The sequence below is a fragment of the Rosa rugosa genome, chromosome 5 (assembly GCF_958449725.1).
Source record: "Rosa rugosa chromosome 5, drRosRugo1.1, whole genome shotgun sequence".
Taxonomy (NCBI): domain Eukaryota; kingdom Viridiplantae; phylum Streptophyta; class Magnoliopsida; order Rosales; family Rosaceae; genus Rosa; species Rosa rugosa.
In genome coordinates this window covers 46,182,989-46,202,357 of record NC_084824.1, presented here as the reverse complement: position 1 = coordinate 46,202,357, position 19,369 = coordinate 46,182,989, and the positions used below count along the sequence as shown (strand labels likewise).

General features: G+C 35.8%; 1 long non-coding RNA gene across 1 annotated transcript; it reads left to right on the top strand.

Annotated features, from left to right (window-relative positions):
• The first annotated feature begins 8,729 nt into the window (after positions 1-8,729).
• On the top strand, positions 8,730-16,089 carry LOC133707920 (uncharacterized). Its single transcript, XR_009845414.1, has 6 exons — positions 8,730-9,188; positions 9,882-10,256; positions 10,428-10,538; positions 10,761-13,705; positions 14,118-14,227; positions 15,541-16,089. It is a non-coding gene; the product is annotated as an uncharacterized LOC133707920 (long non-coding RNA).
• Positions 16,090-19,369: the final 3,280 nt, after the last annotated feature.

The window sequence follows — 19,369 nt, the reverse complement described above, 5'->3', positions numbered from 1 at the left end:
GGGCAAAAACCTTTTTAAAAAAGGTCACATTTTGCTCCTTAGATGTATTTGTTTGAAATTATTAATGAAGTCTTAATTGTTTCGATCGTAAAAAAAAACAAAAGAACATTATCCTATGTAAAACTCTCTCAAAAACCCTCCCTAATTTCTAAAGAACTAGTTTGCCCATAACCTGTGAGATTATCTAGCTGTCGCCAGTCTTTCTATTACACAATACATATATTTTAATTAGGGTATTATGTATAATTTACACAATAACTCGTTTAGTACATGTTAATAACGACACCCAACTAAAAATTCTTACAGCTTGTTCTCTCTTTCTATCCAGGCTAGGTCTTTCCTGAAGAAGAAATTTTTTCACTTGCGATTATATCATCCTAGTTAATGCAATTTTTTGGTGTAAATCTTAGTTAATGCAGTTTCCTCCCTTCAAAAACAAGAAAATATTAAAAATAATAAAATTCCTTAACAGTAACTGAATGCGAAGTGTCATATCCTGTGAATTACTTTATTCCCCCCCCCCCCTCCATGACCCATCTCCTCTGATTCTCTGAGCAGCGATGGAATGGAACAGGTAGCATGACTGGCACCACCTCACCTCCTCCGCCGGCCACCACCACCACCGCACTTATAATCCATGAGACCATGACAACCATTCTCTCCTCCTGCCTCCACGTACAGTCTCAGCAAGCGGGTCCGCGAATGTGGGGAGGGTGGGACCCGCCCTGGCCAATGAAGCCAACGGTGTCTCACCGAACAGAGGCACATGCAGATGCCCACACCTCACATGCCCACCACTACCGGCAGCGCTCATTATGGAACTTTCCTTTTCTCCCCTTTTCATTATTACTTCTTTTCTCCAACCATTTTATTTTAATTAATTGATTTTTTTCATTTATTTAAATGACTCCGTTGGTTGCTTAAAGGAGTGATTGGCGGGTATTTCTTTAATTCTGACACGTCAACGGAGGATTATATCCAGGTGGATGTACGGTCACGTTGCAAAGCCGTCCGTAACTAACTGAATCAGAGAATCTCCTTCTTTGAAAAAGCTCCTTATCCACAGAGGGACAGAGACAAAGAGAAAATATCGTTTTTTCTTTCTTTCTTTGGTTACAAGAAAATATGGTGATACATTGGTGGAGAGAAATTTTGGATCTTCGTATCTTTTTTTGCTTTTTTTAAATTTTTTTGTTTAAATTATAAGATATCAGGGTATCTTGATGATAGTTATTTGTTTGTTTTTTTTTCTTTATCCTTTTTCTTTTTACAACCATTTAAATAATGAATAGTTGATTTTGTTTTGTTTTCACTATCTAATTTGGTAATGGTATTATTTAGTTTAGTAATCTTTCTTCTGTAAGTAATAAGGTATGAGTTTGGTTCTCGTAACGATAGTTGATATTCTTTGATTGAAAAAAGAAGAAGAAGAAAAAAAAAAACTTGTTTGTGCTCTCTGATTCAACCTTCAAGAGTATATACGAAAATTGTTGATAGTGAATAAAATTGATCATACATTCCTCTTCGTTTTGAGTCTACAAACTTCTTAACTAAAAAGTTCCTTACATGGATAATACAAGTTTCAATTGATTGATTAATTTGAATTAATTTACAAGATATTTAAAAAGTGTACACCAAAGACAAATAAAATACAACCTCAAAACAAATGTTGTCACTGATTTAGTCTATAGAACGTAAGAGGTATTCATTTAGATAAATCGTTAATAGATTGTTTCAGGAAGTGACATACATTACCGACTTACCATATTCACTACGCCATTTGTCATATTCGATTGATGACTTCCTTTGTGTATGTTCGAATGTACCTGTGTTCATTCTAACAACCTAAAGCAGTAAGTACACTTAACCATCTGATGGGGGTATCACAACTCCTAACTCATAAAGGCAAAGGTGATACTTGCAAAATTGCCTTAATTAGCTAGAAGAAGTACCTCTTGGATATCGCAATTATTAACTCCAGAATTTGGGGTTATTTAACTATTAGTTTTCCCTTCCCACCAAATTAAACCCTTCTTCCATGTGCTAGTTAGGTTGCTCAATGTAATAATATACTCTTCAAGTAGTTAGAAGCATACAAAACAAAGTATTGATAACTAAAGCCACAAATTACTCTAACACCAACTAATCATTGAGAATTTTTAATTGAACCTATATTCATGACAAGAATAACCTTCCAAACTATAAGGTGCGCAGATATAATATATAGCTAATGCGATTATATGATATCCAATTAATACATGAAATATCTTATCCTACTCATGTATCATTTGCTCTCAATTTAACCAAGGCATGTTTAGCTTGGCAAGTTTTTTTTCTTTAATTATTGAAATATGCTATTATGTATGTACATCGTACTTCCTTTTCTATATATGCATGCACTCCTATAGTAAAATGTATGCAGTTCATAATACAATCCTTAAGAGCATTTTTAGCAATGCTAGTCATTTTTGAGTCAAATTTTAGCCAAAGTAGCTGAAAAATTATTTTAGCTAGCCACTTTAAAAATATGTCTGCATCAATGCTCTCTATTTTAACTAGTTTTGAATTTATATTATTTTTTAAATGAAGATTAAATAGTTTAAATGTATTTGTAAATTACGTAAAATAACTTAAAATGAATGTTTTAAATTATAGAGAGCCTCATCTTGCTTTCTATATTTAGGAGCGAGATAGCTAAAAGTTATAATAGAGAGCCACTTAGGAGTCTGGTGCAGCTGCTAAAATAGATAAAAAGCTAAACATGCTTTCCAAAATAGCTAAGGAGCCAAAATAGAGAGTCTGCTAAAGATGCTCTAAGGGTCGGATAAATGTGCGCACTACAAAGATATAGCAAGAGAAAATTTTACTTGGTAAATCCAACTAAAAAGATCAAAAATAGTTTGTATATGGGGAATTGATCAATCTCCAACTCTCAGTCAGAATTCCAATTTATATGTCTTTTGTCTCCTCTAAACGATAGTAGAACATAAACATCAAACAACCAAACAAGGGAAAAACATATCTCTACACCCAAATCACAAAGAAATTCTTATTAACAATATTGTCCAAAGTTCAAATCTACGTGCACGCCAAACCCTATCCCATCTCCTCCCAAAAACCATCTCAAAAATATGAAAATTCAAAAGCTTAGTTAAGAATGACTTTATATCTTCCCCTAACTCCCTAAGCATCGACCACTTTGCAGCTGTAAGGCTATAAGGATGAATATATAATAGTCAATCTATGTATTCCACCTTTTTTTTACGATATAAAGTTTAATGGGAAAGCTTGCTTTTAGTTCTAGACGAAAATGAAGAAAATATGTAATAGTCATAACCTTTAAAAGTCACCTTTAAAGATGCTTTATACAAGTCAATATATCAGAATGATGAGTTTGTTCAAAGCTAGACAAAGCATAATCTGTCTTAATCAGTCTACTTAATTACGCGTTTACAGCTTCAATTGGAAGTTTGCTAATAAATTTTAGCAATTCTTTTTTTGTTTCGATTAAATGTTGATTAGTATATTAACATTGCATGCTATTGGAAAGGATTGCATCAGAGCTACGTACCACTCCGGCATAGCTATAGTTAATTTCAAATCTTTTTATTCTTGCAAAGTTTTTTTTTTTTAATAGTCAAATCATCATGTTAGACAATCATTGAGATCCATAAACTTAACTTGTATGTTAGAAAACAGACCGATGAGCATAAATTGCATCTTTAGTGCGATAGTTAACAACTGATAGGCGGATAATGAGTGTTGGGGGTTTCGAACTCAAAACCTCCAACACTTGCGAAAAACCTAAAGCTATGAGGCCACTAGCTCGGGCTAACGAATTTGATTCTTTTGTGGCACATATGAGAGAATTCAAACTTAGGGCTTCTATCATTCGCATCAATTTCGCTCGACTCCTGCTCTTTTTAACTAATTAACGAAAGCATATTCGAAGGCAGCTTCAGATTCGGTGGATCCAATAACAGATGGGATCAAAGCAAAGTCACGAGTCATGCCAGTACGACTTGATTGGATGTTCAACGTACGTAAAACCAGGAAAACTCGATCCATATTTTGGTGGAAGCAAGATGCATACTAGACATATATATATATATATACAGTTACTCCAGGGACCCAGAACCAGAACTTTGAATAATTTGATAACTCAAACAGCTTCGATCAGTTCATTCATGGCTAACAGCTGTAGGATCGAGTTTGTTGTTGATAATAAGCACATAGAGTACCAAATTCTGTATTATCTGTAAGGCATGCAAACTCGACCTCTAGTAATCCAACGTAGCAAACATGCACTTTGAATAGTTATTTCTAGGCCTCTAGCTAGTAGCTCGTGGGTGTCGGTGATGAGGACAATCTTTCTAGTGGGTGCTTACTAGCCTTTCTTTGGTCTGAGGGTGCTTAAGTATTACTATAATAGAAGGGTATGTAAGCGATCATTTTCAATCCAGCTTATATCGTGGAATATATACTTTTCTCAAAAGCACACATGCAACCTATACATGTATATATGGGTGTGTGTGTGTGTGAATTGAAGAAAAATGGCTTCATTTTGCTAAAACAGAAAAAGATATGGAAATGTGGAAAATTAAGGAATTTTGTTGACCCAATTAACTTGAGATTTTTGTACTTGATTAGGACTTTTTTGAGGACTAAATTTCTACCTAGCTAGCATATCCTAGACTGGATCCATGCACAAATTTGAGATCTTAATTATTGGATACCAAAATACTTACAAGCAAGCACAATCACAAAGCACAAATGTCAACTAAATCGAATAGTATGTAAAAGAAAATCTAAGCGATCGATAAATCTACTAATAGCAATGTCTTAAACCTCACTAAATCTAAGGTTCAATGAAGAAACAGTGAAGCACCATACAATTAAAATCTCAAAGAAACTGGCTAAAAAGAGAGAGAGAGAGATACAAAAACATGTAAAAACACATCAAATTGAAAAAGAGGAACTAAAATTGTGTGGCTGTGTTGATCAAGTAAGTTTGAGCTGCCAATCCTAACTAGATCGATGAATCCAAATTAAAATTTGGTCGATTACGTCATGCATTACTTGATCAAAAGATGCATGCATCGATGATTTCTGTGCCATGCCAGGAGGATTTACATGCACGCATGTATAGAAGTAGTAATGAGTCCCACAAGACAAAGGGTCCGTATAGTTTCACAATGCATTGTTGGTTGACATGCAAAATGCAGTGCATAAGATCCCTTTGGAAACTTTTTATGATTTGTTCTCTGCACGTATATGCAACAAGTACTATGCCACAGGAGGACCAAATCAATTAATATTTATATTCCCTGCATGCCAGAGCTCACTCACTCTCTCAATTCTCTGCCAGAATCGATTAGATTCCTTCCTCTGTCGATCATTTTCCCAACTCAATGCTTCCGAAAGACTCAACCGCAATTCATATATGAAGATATAACTTTGTAAGTGGGGGAGAATATCGTTGCAAAGTTAATTAATAGTCACCAGTGGATTACATTTGTTTGTTGTAAGTTATGCATGCCACTTGTTGTTTGTATATCTCACTGGCCTACCATACATTAGAAATGTGCATGCCAGATCTAGTGTTTTACCTTGCTAGTCTACAATGTGGTTGGGATTGACTGAGCTGCGAAACACTCGTTGGTCAAGACTCATCTTATTAGTGATAGTTAGGACTTTTTGTGTCTAAAAAGTCCTAATTTTGAAAGGATTTAAAAACTCGGCCATATTCATTTTGACGAAAGGATTTAGAAACTCGGGCATATTCATGTTGACGCACAATAAAAATGTCATCTTGTGATTTTTCTTTTTGCTTTAAGAAAAGAGTGATATTAGCACTTATTGTTTGTTATCGAGTCCAAAACCGCCCAAATGGACCGAGCCCAATTAGCCAAGAACGTATAGGAAATCCTCTCCCTTTACTCTTAAAATTTCGGTACCTCTCCAATTGTTCAAGACTTGAAGCCGTGAAGCAGCAAGTTCCATCCTCCATTCATCATCCTTGCCGTGAGCCTCATCATCCTCCACCAACTTTGAAGACCTTCTTGCGTTCTTGAAGGTTCTTTAAAAGTGTAACCATGATCTCTATTCTTTTGTTTTCGGTTTTATGTTCTTGTAACCTTGTAAACAATTTCACTTGCGTTCTAGGACTTTGTTTTAATTGGATGTTTCAACTTTTTGTTAGAATAAAGTTTATGTATTGATGTTTAGTTTCCAATAATCATGAAGCATGAAAACGTTTTAGGTTTCTTGAATTCATAAATTTGCGATTTTAATATGTGATGATGTAAGTTCATTGGTTTTGTGCTTCAATCCCACCTTTTATGTGTTTTGTGTTCTTTGGTTGCAAACTTAGAATATTGAGCATGTAATTGAATCCAAATTAAGATTACTAGCATTCTAGGTCTTAATTGTTAAGTGAAAAACCTATAATTTTTAGGTAAATCAATGAAGAGTGTTGCATGATTGTATGGCGTTCCAACTTGTGTTCTTGGCTTAAATCAATCTGACTTTCATTGATCTTTATGCATTAAATATGTTTTGTTAGTGAGTAGTGTTCTATGACTAGCATTGCATGTTTAATAGGGTTAACTATGATGCGTTTATCTAGTTAATTTAATTAAGGGAAGTAATAAGAACTTTGTATGCGTTCATCTCTGTTCTTGATTGATTTCTTCATTCACATATTTTGATCCATGGTTTATGGTTAGATTGTCTATTTTCGTGTTAATGATTGTTAACTTCATCCCTACATCTTATCCGTCCATCTTTTCCTTGATTCATGGTTGATCGATCACTTGTATCATATTTAGTAGTTAAATTAGAATATAAACTCTTATAAATCCCCGTATCTTGTAATTTTGTAAATATATGTACTTTGTTTTATACTTTGTGAATAATACTAATTTGTTAAATGTTTTTGACAGGAAGTATACCCCAATCCCCGGCTTAGAACGATTTCCTACTTACTCTAACTACAATCTGATGCAGGGTTTAAATTGTCACTCACTTTGAGCGTATCAGAACGTGTTAAAAGGATTTGTCTTTGTTTTCATACCGGAGCTTCCTCATTTTTCCAAAAGGTTCTTGAAAACAATCAACATAAACCGGCTTGGCAGGTTCAGTTTCTCTCCATGTTCCCCCACACCCTACCGTGTGAGACAAGCGTTTTCCTTCACCCTTTTTACTCATCTTCTTGACTCTTGGAAAGAAACACAAGTATTCTTGGTGGGAATTTTAATTTCCTCATAGGAATCCCAAATAACCCACAGCACCGTCCCAATTTTTCCATACATATCCAACTCAGGAAAAGTCTGCTTCCCATTCCCACCATGAACCATCATGATCTGATTATACAGATAATACCCCACTAATTGTGCATCCGTAGGCTTGAAGGTCTTTACAACACCCCACTCTAGCTCCTCCAGGCACATCAACCCAATTCATCTAGTTTTTTCGCAAAAAAAACAAAAGGAGAGTTGGTGCCCAGAGCTTTTCTCTGGGTGCCCAAATCAATTTCTTTATGTTTTTTTTTTTGGATAAAATGGGGGTAGAAGCCCAGAATGAAAGAAAAAAAAAAAAGGTTCTATTAGGGCAAAAGGTTCTATGAGATCTCCTATGACCTCTTTGGGAACCTCCGGTGAGGTTTTCAGAGAAGTTATGTGGGCGGCGGCCGGTGACCGGATTCCGGCGAAAGTTGGCCGGAATTCGGCGACCAGATTCCGGTGAAGTTGGTTGGAATCCGGCGATCGGTGACCGGAATCCGGCGGCCAGTGACGGGGCTACGGCAAAGTCTCCTATGGTTTCTCTCTCTCTCTCTCTAAGTAACAAAGGGGTGAGGGTAATATAGTCTAACAAAAAAAAAAAAAAACTTAATGGGGTATTAGGGAAGGCTTCTTTAGAGTGTTTTAGATAAGGGAGAATTAAAAAAACTTAATGGTGTAAGTGGGAAAAAATCCTTAGAAATTGGGTAAATGAAAAAAACCCTTATAAAATGGTAGTCTCGGTGCCAAGAATAAAACTTGGAAGCCGAAGAAATATAAAAAAAAAAAAAAAAAAAGAAATTTGTAATGCCAAGATTTGAACTTAAAATCTCAATAACCAAATATTTATATGAGCTACATTGGATTTAATGGCATGTTTAAATTTTGATGGTTCTGTTCTAAATGGGAAGGCTGTTGCTGGTTTCATAGTTAGAGACTGCAATGATTTTCCTATTCTGGCTGCCTCTAAGAACAATGGTTCAGCTACTATTCCAACTAATGAATGTGCTCTTAAGGATGGCCTTCAATTTGTGATTAGATTCAACTTCTCCAATATCCTTATTGAAGGTGACTCCACCCTAGTGATCAACTACGTACATTAAAGGTTCCTGTGAAGTCCCTCGACGTCTTCAGTCTCTTGTTCGAGATGTCAAGCTGCTGATGTCCAAGCTCTGCCACAACTCTATCTCTCATATGTTCAGAGAAGCTAATTTCGTAGCTGATGCGTTATCGTCTTTGGGTCATAGTCTTGCTACTCCGACCAATTTGGTTCGACCGTATTCCTAGTAATGCCGTTGCTGCCTACAATTTAGATTTGCCTAGTTGTGGTTGCACTAGAGGTTTTTTCTTGTAATTTTATTTTCTTCTAAAAAAAAAAAAAACTTTTTTGGATGATTCAATTATAACTTATAAGCTTTTGTTTTTGGTTCTGAATGACAACATAGGCAACCCATATTTTGGTGAAACTATTGATACCAAAACTCCGGGTTTGGCTCCATAATATAGATAGATAGATAGATAGATAGACAGAGTAAGTAGATAAATAGATATGATAAGTTTTTTAGTTGTCAGTTTCCCAATCTGTCCTTTACATACAAATTGGATTAGAGAGTAGCTAAATCTCATATTATTGTCCCATAAAACAATAGCGACATCATATGTAATCTCCTGAATATATTTTGATATTCTTAAAAAGAAAAAGAAAAAGAAAAAGAAAGAAACTCCGAATCACTTACCAAATGGTTTTTAGTAGCCGAACCCGCGAAAATGGACGAGCCCAACAGCCAAGGCGCGAAATAAAACGTCTCAGACGCAGAGAAGCACACCTTCACCACTATTGAATCACGGCCACTGAAAACCCCTTCACCAATACTGAATGACGGCCACTATTGAAGCACGACCAGCGTGGTTAGCAATCTCTCTTCCTTACCTTTTGTATTTGCTATTTCTCATTTAGTTTTTTTTTTCTTTTCTGTTCGAATTACAGAGAATTGAAGCTTTTTAAGCTTGAAAATGAATGTCATTCTCGAGACCATTGCCAACAACCAAGATGACCTATGCTTAATTGATCACCATTGTTTTAGGCAAATATGTTTCTATTTGTTTAGCATTTGTATACTATATATTCATAAAAAAAAAAAAAAAAAGAGGCCCTTGATTAAGTAAATCACTTATTGTTTCAATTCTGGGTTTATATAAATCAGTTATAGCATAAGATTGTTTTAAATCTGGGCTGGGTGAAGATTTCCTTTGTTGTTCTATGATGGGTATATGCCTACATACATTGTTGTTTGTCTCATCGATCTGGTTAATGTTAGGATAGGAACCAATGTGGAATCATTAACATCAAGCTTGCTATTAGCTATAGCATAAGCTTGCTGAAGTATCTTCTTGATTTTCTCGCTAAAGTAAGCATTTGTTACATGTTCTTGATCATCGTTTATGAGGATCCGAATTGTCATTAAATTTCGAGCAAAAATATCTCTAGTCCAAATCCAATGGTTTCTTGGGAAAGCATTTCAAACCAGTCAAAAACACCTGGGTGGGAAATACGGCTATATTGACTCTGCTGAGATTGAAGTGTGCTCTTCTTTGTTGCAGGTCTTAAATGAGGAAGGTCACTAATGAGGAACAAAGTATATAACAAGGGTGGGGATAGCTCTATTCCAGCTATTTGTGAAGAGCAGGACTTTGAAACTTTACTAGCTGCTAGACCAAGTATCCTCGTCTTATAGCTGTCATGTGCCTTCCCAGCTGCACTTTCTAGAGACACATGCTTTCAATCTGGTTGTTTCTCTGACAATGGAACCTCAGGCTCATCTAGCCTGAAACCTCGAGAGTTCCTATGGTGGTTCTTGAAGGAAACCGTGAAATTCAGTGCCAAGTTATTGGAATCACTTTAACATCCTATTTGACAAGGTTCATACGTAGTTCCATCAGAGGAATCTTTCTTTAAAAGTAACTTCTACTCTTCAGGTAGGGAGCTTACGTTGACTGCAATGCTACTAATAATTGAAGCAATACCATATATTCACAAATCACTATAAACAACAGATATTGAGGTTTAAGTATTGCTGAATGCTAAATGCTTCAATCTTCTTTAACTGGTATGTATATTGACAGGTTTTGTTTTTTCCCTTGTTGTAGTGTTTTCTCAATGTTCATTCATGGTCCCCAGTATGCTTGGCTTAAAAGGTGATCTTTATTGAGTAGACCGCACAGTGAGTTCAGGATGAATGCAGGAGACCGGAAATGCATGTAAGCACTATTTTTTATCAATATGGACGTGATATTGTTTTTCTTGTTGATTCATTCTGTAGTCATTTGTTATTGATACTGTACTAAGTTTAGGATTTTCCTTTTGATGTCAGGCTTTGATATATCCTGTCTTCTTCAAAATACTCTTTCAAACTTAAAATTTTATCTTCTATTTCCACGATAAGGTTGCTCTGAGCTCTTCCCTAAATTTTATCTTCCCAGCTGCACTTTTTAGAGAGACATGCTTTCAATCTGGTTGTTTCTTTGAAAATGGAAGCTCAGGCTCATGTAACCTGAAACCTCGAGAGTTCCTATGGTGGTTATTGAAGGAAACCATCAAATTCATAGCCAAGTTACTGGAATCACTTTGACATCCTATTTGACAAGTCCGTAGTTCCATCAGAGGAATCTGTCTTTAAAATTAACTTCTACTACTCTTCTGATGCTGGACGACTGCATTTCTTCAGGTTGGGAGCATTTGTTGACTACAATGCTACCTGTTATTGAAGCTATACTTAATATTCACAAATCACTAAAAACAACAGATATTTAGGATTAAGTATTGTGATCAGGTGCTGAATGCTGAATGCTTCCCTCTCAGCACTATTTTTATCAATATGGATGTGATGTTTTTCTTGGTCATGTAAGTTCTGTTGATTCATTCTGTAGTCATTTCTTATTGATATGGTACTTAGGTTAGGATTTTCGTTTTGATGCCAGGCTTTGATATATCCTTTCTTCTACTAAATACTCTTTTGAACTTAAAATTTTATCTTCCATTTCCACGGTAAGGTTACTCTGAGCTCTTCCCTAAAATTTGGAGAGAGAGAAAAGAGAAAAAAACACTGAAAAACTTGTGCATTGCAATGTCACAGACTCACAATATGCTTTTCCTGTATATAGACTAAACATCAATCGAGATGTGAGTTTCAGGAGAATGATAAAGAGAGAAAAGATCATGTATTTTCTTCAATCTCAGTTCTGCTAATCTTCTCTGTTCTGAAATCAATGAACGCACAAGTTATATGAAACTAACTTTTTGTGAATTGAAGTAACTTAAATTGTGATATATGAATGTATGATTTAATCCATTTTATCTGTTAAGCATAAACTCTCTCACACTTGGAAATTCTTTCATTTCAGGGCATTAAATCATAAAATAGATTTGCATAAGGATATGTGGTGCAGGTGATTAGATCTTGATATTGTTTGGCTGCTCTCCATAGCCAATCTTTTATTTACTGGTTTGTACTTGATATTTTAGTATGAGTTCCTTCTGGTCAATATTGCCAGCACAGCTGTTATTTTATTCAGCCAGTTGACATCATTATAGAGGATTACATTCTATTATCATCACAAAAGAGATTAGGATTTGATGATCAGTCATTCGTGTACTAAAGAAAGAATAACACATTGCCCCTTTTATTGTGTTGATATAAATTCTACCACTCCACACATGCATCTGTAATTGCCAATATATATATAGTTATTAGAAGAAATAATTAATCAGATAAGTATTATTCTTTTGTCATTACGATAATCTTAATTGAATTAAACAGAATGAAACTGCTTCATGTTTTCTTATATGATTCAGTTGTGACATTGTTATGAGATTTGCTTTTAAGGGCATGATATATGTGGAAATAAGAAGGCAGAAGTTCAAGTTTTGTCCCTTATTTAAATTAAATTTGGAGTTCTCATGCAGAATAAGATATATAGAAAGTCACTCCTCTCTGAATTTTGAGAGCCAAGTCTTTTGAACTTTTCTTCACGGCCGGCCAAAGGTAACAGACAGTCAGTGTGGACTGGAGTTAGAGAAAGTAGCTTTAGGGATGGAATACTTGACGTACAATTAATCTCAGTTTGAAATTTTGTTGACAAGTGTCTACAAGGCTTAATAATTAGTTTGTCCTGATTTCTATAGATAGGTTGTGTATCTGTGAAGCTTGCTACTTGGTGAAGATTATGAAAATAGAAATGTAGTTGCACTAAGTTAGCGTGAACTTTTTCTGATATCTGTTTCTTTTTGTGATACTCTTACATCTCTCTTAAGTATCACTTTTTTTTTTTTGAGAATGCTCTTAATTATCACTTTAATATCTAAATTAGTTGTGAATTCTACATATGCTCTGTAAACATGGCAGAGGAATCAAAATATAAGGCACTAAGGCATGGCGATCAAGTTTACATTTTTCGGCAACCCTGAAAGCCCTGATCAGAATTCTTAAGATGACAGGTCCAAAAACTTCACTACTTTATTTCTATCTACGCAGTTGCTTCCCCTTCAATTTTTAATTTTTTACCCGTTGGAAACTGTAAAACGCCTAGTAGTTAAAATAACTTGTGCATAATTGGACTCTCTATATTGGTTTCCAAAGTCGAAGTCCTTCTGCATAAGATTAGTCAAATTTTTTAACTATGAAGATGTTGTTTTTTTTTTTTGCCAAAATGAATAGATTGCTTTAATTGTTCTCGGTGAAACTCTTTTCTTAAGCATTAAAATATCCAAAATTCTCACCGTACATTACACTGGAACCATAAACTACAACAGGACTATTTTAAGAACTGAATGAGTGTCAAAACTCCATACATGAAATTCTATTAACTTGCTATAACTGTGCAACAAATGAACTGTGTGGGACAATCATATGTGTTGGCTGATCCGTTGTTGATATACTTGCTTGTGTTGGGAGTTCTTTATCTTCTAGGCTCTCTTTCTCCTTGCCCACTTTGTCCAAGTAGACTCTTTTGCTGTGAGAGCTCTGCAACTATTCTTTTTATCTTACAAATGCAAAACCCTAACAAAGTGCTTTTCCTTCAAGTTATATGTAATGCAAGATATATATATATATATTTTTTGAGAATGATGTAATCCAAGGTTTAATTATGTAAATTATTGTATCCATTATGTTCTTATCAAAATCTAGAAACCATTTGTTGGAGAGACTTTGAAAAAAAGTCAGTTTACGATCAGAGAAAGATGAAAGCAGAGAGGATTGAAAATTGTTGTTATGAGTCTCAGAGGCAATGGCAAGGAAAATATATTTTCTCAAAAAAAAAAAAAAAAAAAAAAAGCCGGAGACCATCAACGGTCCACCAACCCGATTAAACCCTCCACATCTTTTCCAGTCATCATCTCCGGCAGCTGCCAATCTCTTCAGAAACAGGTTCGATTTGTCTACTCACGCTGTGTATTACCACTTTGGTTTTCCCTTCTCTCTGTATATTATTTTGCTTCATTTCTGCTTACAATGGAAAAATATCCTGAACATGACCAAAATTGTATTGTGCATTTTGGGCTTCATTTGTACTGTCAAGTTGGTAAACATCGATTCAATGGTTACAGTTTAAATTCAGTTAAATTTGAAGGTGGTCACTTGTTTTCAATTTTATAAAGTTGAATTCTTATTTACTTTTGAGTAGGGTGTTAAAAACTTTAAGTAGCATTATTCCACTAGTTTCTTTGGTTATACTGTCTGCAGTATCATTTCATCCATTCTAAATGTGCTCCCCTTATGTTTTGGAGTTTTTCAACTATTATTGATTCTCTTAACAAGGATTACCTTTTGAAATTTGCAGGCTCGAAGAGCTGCCACTCATGTTGTTTGAAATTACAAAGGCTACAACTTTACTTGTGTCTTTTGCCTCAAATGTGTGTTCCCAATTCGACTGGCAACTACTTGATATCTGTAAGTCCTTCACTATCACTAGAATTATAAACAAAGAGAGAGTCAATTATTTCATAGGATTCCTCCTTGTTATGAAAGTCTATATCTTTAAGTTTGGACGTTTTTGCCTTCTTGCTTTTCCATAAAGAACAAATAGTCATATAACTTACTGAGGCAGAACAAAGTAACCTATAAATAGTACGTTCCATCAATTCTTTGCTTGTATTGATGTCTAATTATTCCACTTGATTAGAATGGGATGGTAAACTGTTCAATATCTGCACTTATGTGGAATGGGCATCAAGTGTTGGGTATATTCTTTTGGAGAGTGCATGCTTAAAAATCGATAAATTATGGAAAAGACCAGGTTAATCTTGTACACACACACACAGAGCTTCCTCCCTAGACTACTAAATTTTTAATCGATCTGTATGCTGTGCTGGGTCGTCCCTTCTATACTGGGAGTACTAGTCATTAACGTCCCAAGTCAAGCACAAGTGGTTAAGTATATAGTTATTTAACTAAGATTTAGTCCATTCCAAGCTTAATTTGAAAAACATAATTCATATAGTCATGTTTTTCTGCTTTGTTTTCCTTTCCTATCTGTAAGCGGAAATCAGAATTTATGTGTATATTTTAATTGACCTGTAATGTAACTTGGGTTGATGTGTTCTGTTCTTGTAATTTTGCTGAATTCTACTATTGAATCCTAGCAGTAGGCTTTTAGTTTCATTATCTCAGCTGGCTACTAAAGCTTAGCTTTACTTTGTCTCTAAACTCTTCTATTTTAGTTGTTTCTTGCCTTTTCAATCTGCAGAGAAAGTCTAATTTTTTTTCGCTCTTGTCCATCACCACCAGAGGTCTAGCAAGCCAATCTAGAATAATTAAGGCACATACATCTCAATTTTATTAAAATTTGAACCTCTATTATCCCTCTGTATTTTAATTTCTACCTGAAGGTATGCTACGATAGTGATTAATTTTGCATTTGCAATTTGTAAATATGAAGTTCACTATGAGAAACTGACAAACTATTGAATCCAAAGCTCTGCATATTTTGGTAGACAATTGACCAAATTTTTTACTGTCCCAACAAAGTATCAATACCAGACCCTAAACTGAAGACACTTCTACTACAGAAATGATCCCAGCATGGCCTAAAAGGCCTGTTGGCCATGCCTTTGATTAAGACTGATAAATATTGTTTTAGCATACTGATATATAGCTAGATTTACATTACAAACACTGCATCAATATTAACGAGTCAAATGACTATCGCCCATCAGCATATGAAGACATTGACATGTCTATTTGCATGCTGGACCCACTGGCAGTTCCAGGACCACCATCACCTTCAACATTCACAGAGTAATCCTTGGAAGTATTAAATGATCGCAGCAAGTGCGTAGTCTCTTCTGGAAAGTAATGATCTGCAGAACCCCATGGATGCTTTGTCATAATCATTCTTTCCAGCTCCATGGCTACTTCTCTCATGGTAGGCCTTTCCTCCCCTTTTACCCTCAAACATCTTCTTGCAAGATTGGCCGCATTTTCTATTACTCTCTGGTCAATAACTCCTTCATTAACAATGTCATCATATAGAATTTGGTTCAAGTAACCATCATATAGAATTTGGTTCAAGTATTCCTGAAGGTAGCTTATTCATTCTTTTCTTTCTTATAAATTGCTTATAGTGTGAATGTTGTTAGCACTTGCTAATGAAGCAATAAAGATCATAAATGAAAGATTGAGTGAATTGTAGAGTTCAGATTTATGCACAAAACTCAAGTTCATTTTCTGCTGAACAGTGAAACGGTGTTGTTTTCTATGGCAATTTTGTATATTGCAAGACAGTTGAAAGTTATTTATTGTTTCTTCACAGTTTTTACTGCCATCCTCAGGAATTCTCCAGAGAGGCCCATATGTTGCGGAAGTAGATTCATCTGTATATGAGTTTGTATTTTTGAGGTGTCGACTTGGGATGAACTGGTGTGATTTGTGTCTGGTATGGCTGCGTCCTACAGTGTCATGAAGAAGCTTCTGCAGACTAGTGTGATTTAGAATTCTCGAGTGGGAAATATGCCTTCCCAGCTGTCATGTGCCTTCCCACCTGCACTTTTCAGAGAAACATGCTTTCAATCTGGTTGTTTCTTTGAAAATGGAATCTCAGGCTCATATAGCCGGAAACCTCGAGAGTTCATGTGGTGGTTATTGAAGGAAGCCATAAAATTCAGCTCTAAGTTACTGGAATCACTTTTACATCCTATTTGACAAGGTTCATAGTTCCATCAGAGGATTCTACCTTTAAAAGTAACTTCTACTACTTTTTTGATGCTGGACGACTGCATGTCTTCAGGTAGGGAGCATATGTTGACTGCAATGCTACTGATAGTTGAAGCCATACCTTATATTCACAAATCACTATAAACAACAGATATTTAGGTTTAAGTATTCTGATCAGGTGCTGAATGCTAAATACTTCGATGTTCTTCAACTGGTATATATATCTTGACAGGTTTTGGTTTTTTTCCCTTGTTGTAGTGTTTTCTCAATGTTCATTCATGGTCCCCACTCCCCAGTATGCTTGGCTTAAAAGTTGTTCTTTATCGAGTAGACCACACAGTGAGTTCAGGATGAATGCAGGAGACAGGAAATGTAAGCACTATTTTTATCAATATGGACGTGATATTGTTTTTCTTGGTCATGTAAGTTTTGTTGACTCATTCTGTAGTCATTTGTTATTGACATGGTTCTTAGGTTAGGATTTTTGTTTTGATGTCAGGCTTTGATATATCTTGTCTGCTTCAAAATACTCTTTCGAACTTAAAATTTTATCTTCCATTTCCACGATAAGGTTACTCTGAGCTCTTCCCTAAAATTTGAAAAAGAAAAAAAAAAAAAAACACTGAAAAACTTTTGCATTGCAATGTCACAGACTCCTAATTAATAAGCTTTTCCTGTAGATAGACTAAACATTAATCAAGATGTGAGTTTCAGGAGAATGATAAAGAGAGAAAATATCATGTATTTTCATTAATCTCAGTTCTGCTAATCTTCTTTGTCCTGAAATCATTGAACGCACAAGTTATATGAAACTAACTCTTTGTGAAATGAAGTAACTTACATTGTGATGTATGAATGTATGATTTAATCCATTTTATCTGTTAAACATAAACTCTCTCACATTTAGAAATTCTTCCATGGCTTGAGTTTCAGGGCATTACATCATGAAATACATTTGCATAAGAATATGTGGCGCAGGTGATTAGATCTTGATATTGTTTGGCTTCTCTCTATACTGGTTTGTACTTAATATTTTTTTTATGAGTTCCGTCTGGTCATTATTACTATAGTAAAGCTGTTTATTCAACCAGTTGACATCATTATGGAGGATTATATTCTATTATCATCACAAAAGAGATTAGGACTTGATGATAAGTCATTCTTGAATGAAATAGAATGAAACTGCTTCATATTTTCTTATATGATTGAATTGTGACCTAGTAGTTATACGTTTTGCTTTTAAGGGCATATATGATATATGTGGAAATAAGGCAGAGGTTCAAGTTTTTTTTTTTTTTTTTTTCACTTATTTAAATTGAATTTAGAGTTCACATGGAGAATAAGATAGATGGAATGTAATACCCCGGAAAATCCAAATTAAATTCCATGGTTTTTTAGAAATGATTTCACGATAGTAGGAGCGAGTACGAAGCTTGGAAAAGTTGTGGAATTAGTTCGAACGATTTTATTTTCGAAAACGAACGTTTTTAGGGGGTCAACAAAGTTGACTTTTTATACGTTCAAAATTTTGGAAAACTTCCTTCATGAAAGTTGTAGAGCTCGTCGATACGAGTTCGTGGACATGTGGAACGCATTATTCGGAGTTCGTATGATTAAGTTATGAATTTTTGAAATTTGGGAATTTTCTATAAATAGAGAAATTTTCCGAATTCTTTCTTTAAGGACAAAAAAAATGGGAAATTTGCGTTTTGGCCCCCCAGCTCTCTCCGTTCTCTCTCTCGTGCGTCCCTCAGACCCGACGGGTCGCGACCGACCCGACCCGGTCGGAAAGGCCACTTCCCGGACGCCACCGCCACCGGACCCGCACCAGACCGGCGCGCCTTGCCGAGCATAGCTGCTCTGTGGCCTCGCCCCGCCTCGCCGCTGCCTCCAAGCCGAGATCAAAGCCCGACCCAAGTGCAAAACGGACCCAGCCGGAAAACCACTTTTCCGGCGTTGCATGGGCCGATCGTTCACATTTTCGTGATCTCCTCCTTCCCCTGATCATCCCCATATAGGCCTTGCTTGACGATTTGGAGTGTGGAGTGAAAGATCACGAGTTGAAGATTTCGACGTCCCTGATTCAATCTGGAATCTGATCAGACGCACGAGATTAATCCAACTTCAACGCTTGATCTAGGACGATCTAGGCCAAACCAGACTTAGCTCCAGGTATGGAAGTCGATCACCCTTTCATTTTGAACCAGTTTGTAGTTGGTCACTTTGCCATCTGAGGTGGTTGACCGGCGTTGACCGCCGCGTTGACCGCCCACTGACCACCGCTTGTGGCGGCGCATCAGACCATATTTCGAGTTTTCATTATCTAGGCGATGATCTATGCATCCATACGAGCGTTTTGATATATAACATGGTCATGTTAGAAAAAGTTGATAAATAGTGGATTTTCGTTTTGACGTTACTATTTAACGTTTTTACGTTTATCTTCGGTTTACGATCTGTGAAGATCTGACCATCGGTTTTGCTTCAATTTTGGATATGTTGATCGTATGACTGCCCCGGTGACTTTGTGAGGTCACGGGCGAAGATCCGACCGTTGGATCTTCGTATAATTGAGAAATAGTGATTCGGAAGGCGATTCGTGAGAATCTGACCGTCGGATTTTCATTAAATTCAGATCCGACCGTTGGATCATCGTTTAATTTGAATCTGAGCGTTGGATCGTCGTTTAATTACATATTTGAGTTGTTGGCTAAGTCAAGATCATTATTGGACTAGGTGATTGACGGTTTGAGTTGGTGGACGATTGTGGATCGTATTTTGAGCTAAATTGAAGACGCAGCGGGATTATCGAGGTGAGTAAACCTCACGTGGTTCATATTACGAACCCAATATATTTAATTGCTTTATTTTGCAATCATA